General features: G+C 53.0%; 1 long non-coding RNA gene across 1 annotated transcript; it reads right to left on the bottom strand.

Annotated features, from left to right (window-relative positions):
- Nucleotides 1-306: 306 nt before the first annotated feature.
- On the bottom strand, nt 307-1,765 carry LOC137361304 (uncharacterized). Its single transcript, XR_010972149.1, has 3 exons — nt 1,476-1,765; nt 1,246-1,348; nt 307-623 (listed from the first exon to the last, which is right to left on the bottom strand). It is a non-coding gene; the product is annotated as an uncharacterized lncRNA (long non-coding RNA).
- Between the last annotated feature and the right edge of the window lie 4,767 nt (nt 1,766-6,532).

The following is a 6,532-nucleotide window of genomic DNA, read 5'->3' as shown; positions in this document are numbered from 1 at the left end:
TGCTCCAATCGTCCTCTACTCACCAGGCAATCCAACAGCCCCAGCGTAGGAACAGGAAATATATTCTGGAACATTTAAAATATTGTCTGGAACATTTTAACTCCCTTGTTTGATGAGAAAATATTGACAGTTTTATTGCAGTAATAAAATATTTACAGCACTTTTACCATGAGACATGCAATCTTATTATTTTCCAAAACATGAAACAACTGTAGCTATCTAAGTTACAACCACTGTTTATCTGGTTTATTAAAACTCAGTCACTGTGACAATTATACATAAAACAATATAAATGTTGTGTCACTCTGTTACATTACAAAGATAAGGAAAATCCTGGGAACTCACAGGATAGACAATAAAAATCTAAACTCTAAATCTAAAATCAGGTTCTTTTGTGATGAAGTTAAACTGATGGGTTCCTGCCAAGAAGTGAAAATAGTTTTTGTCATGATTTTTCTGATCCAAGCTCTCCATAACTTTGAGCTCCTCTCATCAGATCACCACTCTGTCTTTTACCTTGTCCCACTTTGTGTAAATGGAACGGAGATCAATATAGAAGATAGAGAATATAGACTAATTCACGCTCCCTGGGCAACACAGAAGGAGTCGAGACCAAATGTAATCTTGAAGAGAAGCAGAGTTAAAGATTTCAAAGATTAATGGAGCATAAAATCTAGAAATAATATAACCCCAGTTTTAAAATGTTACATTGTGCTCCTATATTTCATGTCTTGTTATAAGTTCTGAACTCTATATTTATCTTGAAATACCTGGAATGTGTAATCAGACGGATTGTAAAACCGGTGTTGAACCTGAACGCACGTCATTGCACCAGGTGTGTTAGGTTTCAGTCAGGAATGTTTCCTCCATATTTTGTGCAGAGATTAATTTAACAATTACTCTCCCACATCCCCCCACTCCAAACCCATTTCCTTCTCATAACGATTATGGTGAAATTAACTTCAAAGGAATGAGACAAAACAGATCGCCTGGATTGTCAGTCTGAATTCTTTTTTGTGTTTTTCTGTGCTGCATTTCTCTGCACATCTGTGTCAAAAGCGTTTTGTTTTCTTCATTGGAAAAACTCTCTTCAATATAATACTTGAGAACTGCAACATTTAACCGATTTGGTGTCTATAGTTTGAAACAGATGCCAAACAAGACATTGTGATGACAAAATGTTAACTATGAAACAAAAGGAAAACATGACAATAAACGAGCTGGTTTTCTCCCAGAGCATCTCACCTTTCACCAGTAATTAAACTGAATAGTATGAGATCAATATACTCCCCAACTTTTACCGTCAACTTCTAACCTTGAGGGCTTAGGGCCTAGGATGGGTGCAGCGCTAAGAAAGAGAATTCGGATTAGATTTTAGCTTCAGAACCAAAGAATCAACCGAACCGTTCACTATAATTGCAATTCATCCCGTTCTCCAGTCCAAGATGGAAATGATCATTCCTCACAGCACCAACCTCTTCAGTTTGTCCTCCTGAGAATCCACTCCTACTCCAGATGCTCGCGGTTGCCTGTTGCCTTTCAGTATTTGCAGTGATTTTCACCCACTAGACGCTGGATCTGAGAGCATCAAACACAAAATGTAAAACTTAAATAACTAGAATGGTGCCGACCTTCGACTGACGGAGGGTGAGGTGGTTGGGGGGAATGCGGGAGGAATGTGGCTGAGAACCGACAGGGGAAAGTCCAAACTATGCAGCCCAGAAAAGGTGCCCAGTGAGGAACAATTACCACAGGTTATTAATAATAAAGTGAAGAAATCCCTCAGCAACGTAAGTGTTACAATAGGGCAATGTCAGAGCAGTAATGATATTAACAGTCATGTATGAGAACAGCCTGCTAAATTACTGATCAGTGAGAGCAGGGACCAGGAACAGGCACACAAGGGAAAATAAACACATATAAATATTTTCTTTTTGGGCCTCCTTATCTCGAGAGACAATGGATACGCGCCTGGAGGTGGTCAGTGGTTTGTGAAGCAGCGCCTGGAGTGGCTATAAAGGCCAATTCTGGAGTGACAGGCTCTTCCACAGGTGCTGCAGAGAAATTTGTTTGTTGGGGCTGTTGCACAGTTGGCTCTCCCCTTGCGCCTCTGTCTTTTTTCCTGCCAACTACTAAGTCTCTTCGACTCCCCACAATTTAGCCCTGTCTTTATGGCTGCCCGCCAGCTCTGGCGAATGCTGGCAACTGACTCCCACGACTTGTGATCAATGTCACACGATTTCATGTCACGTTTGCAGACGTCTTTATAACGGAGACATGGACGGCCGGTGGGTCTGATACCAGTGGCGAGCTCGCTGTACAATGTGTCTTTGGGGATCCTGCCATCTTCCATGCGGCTCACATGGCCAAGCCATCTCAAGCGCCGCTGACTCAGTAGTGTGTATAAGCTGGGGGTGTTGGCCGCTTCAAGGACTTCTGTGTTGGAGATATAGTCCTGCCACCTGATGCCAAGTATCTTCCGTGTTGTTTTAGTCGCTGTGAGGCAACTATGGAGTGACCTCTCCATGGCGCATGCCTGGGCAAATTTATGGAGGTTGAGAGTTGCCCAGTCGTCAAAACCCCCCTCTCGGCCTTTCTGGTGGGGTCCAAAGGAGTGCAGGACACGACGTTTGGCACCAGTATGGCTGCAGGAACTGCCGGAAACATGCCAAAGGTGACACATGACCGCCTACGGGGTTCCGCTCCGGATTTTCTGTTAGGGTTTACTCCCTTAGCCTTGGTCTCTCCCGAGACGCCCACAAGGCAGTGGGGTTGTTGGGGCCCCTACACAGGTGTAGGATGGTGCCGGTGGGAGGAGGGGATGCAAGGGGGAGGGGTAGAGGGAGGGGGTGGGGGGGGGTGCAGGGGAAGGGGGTGCGGGGTGAAGATGGTGCGAGGGGGGGGCGGGCTGGGACGGGGTTGTGAGGGGGTGAGCTGAGAGGGTGGAGCAGGGAAGGGGACGGGGGTGGGGGGGGGTGGAAGGGGGGTAAAGGGGGGGGAGGGGGGGTGGAATCTGGTGCAGGTAATAAGCCATTTCCTCAGTGCCCACCATCGACGTCCGGAAAGCTCATCCATGTCCTTCGGGAGGTGAAGCATCATTTGGCAGACTTAGAGGTGATTACATTTGCTAAGGGTTTTTTTTTCTGCAGTGGTTTAAATAAAGGCATGCAGCATTGCCGACAGTGCGCTGCAGATGCTCTGCGAGCCATCTCCCGCGGGCGCTTTGAAGTTGCGGCCGGGGGGGCCGTTCGTGGATGTTTTGGGTGTTCGGGGCACCTTTTCACAGGACTTCTCTCGGGTCCCGCAGCTCCTTCTTCACCTCAATGGACTTACCGCATGCCGTGGCTGCAGACACTCTGGACTGTGAAGACAGCAGGATCGGAGATTGAAGTATCGGCAGCTGTTCTCGTCAATTTCATCCGGATCAATTTCATTGAGAAAACAAAGAGCAGGTGTGGCTGGGGGAGGGCAGTGGGCCCAGGTAACATACACTAAACTAACTGTTAACTTTTAGATAGGGCTAAAATGAACTGATTTAAATATAAGGAATGGGAATTGGAGCACACCATTCAGTTCACTATAAAATTAAATTTGACGGAGATGAAGAGATCTTTTCTCAAATTCTCAAATCACTTTTCACCTTTTTGTTCCTACACGAAGTAAATTTGAAATGTAAAATCAGATCAAAATCAGCTCATGGGCTGAATTATCATCAGAAAATCATCCAGGCAGAGCATTTCAAGGTCTAAAATCTATTTCTAGCTGAACATTATTTATTCGGTGTATAATCAATGTAAGGTCACATAAGGCTTGTTTCTGCAGGTGTAACATCAGAATATGATCATAAAGGGGGAGTTTCTGCAGCGTCACCACGTAATGACGTCAACGAGATGACGTCCGAGTGTTGCCCGACCCGTCAATGGCCGCGATTCCCGCCTGATTCCCCCAACATTAACCCACTCCCTCCCGCACTCGTCGCCTCAGTCGCTGCTTCCGCCTGTAGACGTGTGCTCGCTGCTCCATCCCGCCGCTCCTGTGCTCGCTGCTCCATCCCGCCGCTCCTGTCTGCTCGCTGCTCCATCCCGCCTCTCCTGTCTGCTCGCTGATCCATCCCGCCGCTCCTGTGCTCGCTGCTCCATCCCACGGCTCCTGACTGCTCCCTGCTCCATCCCACCGCTCCTGACTGCTCGCTGCTCCATCCCACCGCTCCTGTCTGCTCGCTGCTCCATCCCACCGCTCCTGACTGCTCCCTGCTCCATCCCACCGCTCCTGACTGCTCGCTGCTCCATCCCACCGCTCCAGACTGCTCGCTGCTCCATCCCACCGCTCCTGACTGCTCGCTGCTCCATCCCACCGCTCCTGTGCTCGCTGCTCCATCCCACCGCTCCTGACAGCTCCCTGCTCCATCCCGCCGCTCCTGTGCTCGCTGCTCCTGTGCTCGCTGCTCCATCCCACTGCCCCTGTCTGCTCCCTGCTCCATCCCACCGCTCCTGACTGCTCGCTGCTCCATCCCACCGCTCCTGTGCTCGCTGCTCCATCCCACTGCTCCTGACTGCTCCCTGCTCCATCCCACCGCTCCTGTCTGCTCGCTGCTCCATCCCGCCGCTCCTGTCTGCTCGCTGATCCATCCCTCCGCTCCTGTGCTCGCTGCTCCATCCCACCGCTCCTGACTGCTCGCTGCTCCATCCCGCCACTCCTGACTGCTCACTGCTCCATCCAGCCGCTCCTGTCTGCTCGCTGATCCATCCCGCCACTCCTGTCTGCTCGCTGATCCATCCAGCCGCTCCTGACTGTTCGCTAATCCATCCCACCGCTCCTGACTGCTCCCAGCTCCATCCCGCTGCTCCTGACTGCTCCCTGCTCCATCCAGCCGCTCCTGTCTGCTCGCTAATCCATCCCTCCGCTCCTGCGCTCGCTGCTCCATCCCACGGCTCCTGACTGCTCCCTGCTCCATCCAGCCATTCCTGTCTGCTCGCTAATCCATCCCGCTGCTCCTGACTGCTCGCTGCTCTATCCCGCCGCTCCTGTCTGCTCGCTGATCCATCCCTCCGCTCCTGACTGCTCGCTGCTCCATCCCGCCACTCCTGACTGCTCACTGCTCCATCCAGCCGCTCCTGTCTGCTCGCTGATCCATCCCGCCGCTCCTGTCTGCTCGCTGATCCATCCAGCCGCTCCTGACTGTTCGCTAATCCATCCCACCGCTCCTGACTGCTCCCAGCTCCATCCCGCTGCTCCTGACTGCTCCCTGCTCCATCCAGCCGCTCCTGTCTGCTCGCTAATCCATCCCTCCGCTCCTGCGCTCGCTGCTCCATCCCACGGCTCCTGACTGCTCCCTGCTCCATCCAGCCATTCCTGTCTGCTCGCTAATCCATCCCGCTGCTCCTGACTGCTCGCTGCTCTATCCCGCCGCTCCTGTCTGCTCGCTGATCCATCCCTCCGCTCCTGTCTGCTCGCTAATCCATCCCTCCGCTCCTGTGCTCGCTGCTCCATCCCACCGCTCCTGTCTGCTCGTTGATCCATCCCTCCGCTCCTGTCTGCTCACTAATCCATCCCTCCGCTCCTGTGCTCGCTGCTCCATCCAGCCGCTCCTGTCTGCTCGCTAATCCATCCCTCCGCTCCTGCGCTCGCTGCTCCATCCCACCGCTCCTGTCTGCTCGCTGCTCCATCCCGCCGCTCCTGTCTGCTCGCTGCTCCATACCGCCGCTCCTGACTGCTCCCTGCTCCATCCCACCACTCCTGACTGCTCCCTGCTCCATCCTGCCGCTCCTGTCTGCTCGCTGCTCCATCCCGCCGCTCCTGACTGTTCGCTGCTCCATCCCGATGCTCCTGACTGCTCCCTGCTCCATCCCACCACTCCTGACTGCTCCCTGCTCCATCCTGCCGCTCCTGTCTGCTCGCTGCTCCATCCCGCCGCTCCTGACTGTTCGCTGCTCCATCCCGCCGCTCCTGTCTGCTCGCTGCTCCATCCCGCCGCTCCTGACTGCTCCCTGCTCCATCCCACCACTCCTGACTGCTCCCTGCTCCATCCTGCCGCTCCTGACTGCTCGCTGCTCCATCCCGCCGCTCCTGTCTGCTCGCTACTCCATCCCACTGCTACTGACTGCTCGCTGCTCCATCCCGCCACTGCTGTCTGCTCGCTGCTCCAGCCCGCCACTCCTGACTGCTTGCTGCTCCATCCAGCCGCTCCTGACTGCTCGCTGCTCCAACCTGCCGATCCTGTCTGCTTGCTGCTCCATCCCGCTGCTCCTGACTGCTTGCTGCTCCAACCTGCCGATCCTGTCTGCTTGCTGCTCCATCCCGCCGCTCCTGACTGCTCGCTGCTCCAACCTGCCACTCCTGACTGCTTGCTGCTCCAACCTGCCGATCCTGTCTGCTCGGGTGGAGCCTCGGACTGCAGTCCCTCCAGCACCGGGATTCTCGAAGCTTGTCCTAGGGAAGTGGGTGGAGCATCTGTGTCTACAACATGGAGAGACATTGTAATAACATGGAAATGAGGGGGAGGGGACTAACCCTGCCTCCCAGTTAATGTTTC

This window comes from Heterodontus francisci, unplaced genomic scaffold (genome assembly GCF_036365525.1).
Source record: "Heterodontus francisci isolate sHetFra1 unplaced genomic scaffold, sHetFra1.hap1 HAP1_SCAFFOLD_550, whole genome shotgun sequence".
Lineage (NCBI taxonomy): Eukaryota > Metazoa > Chordata > Chondrichthyes > Heterodontiformes > Heterodontidae > Heterodontus > Heterodontus francisci.
This window is presented reverse-complemented; position numbering and strand designations above follow the sequence as displayed.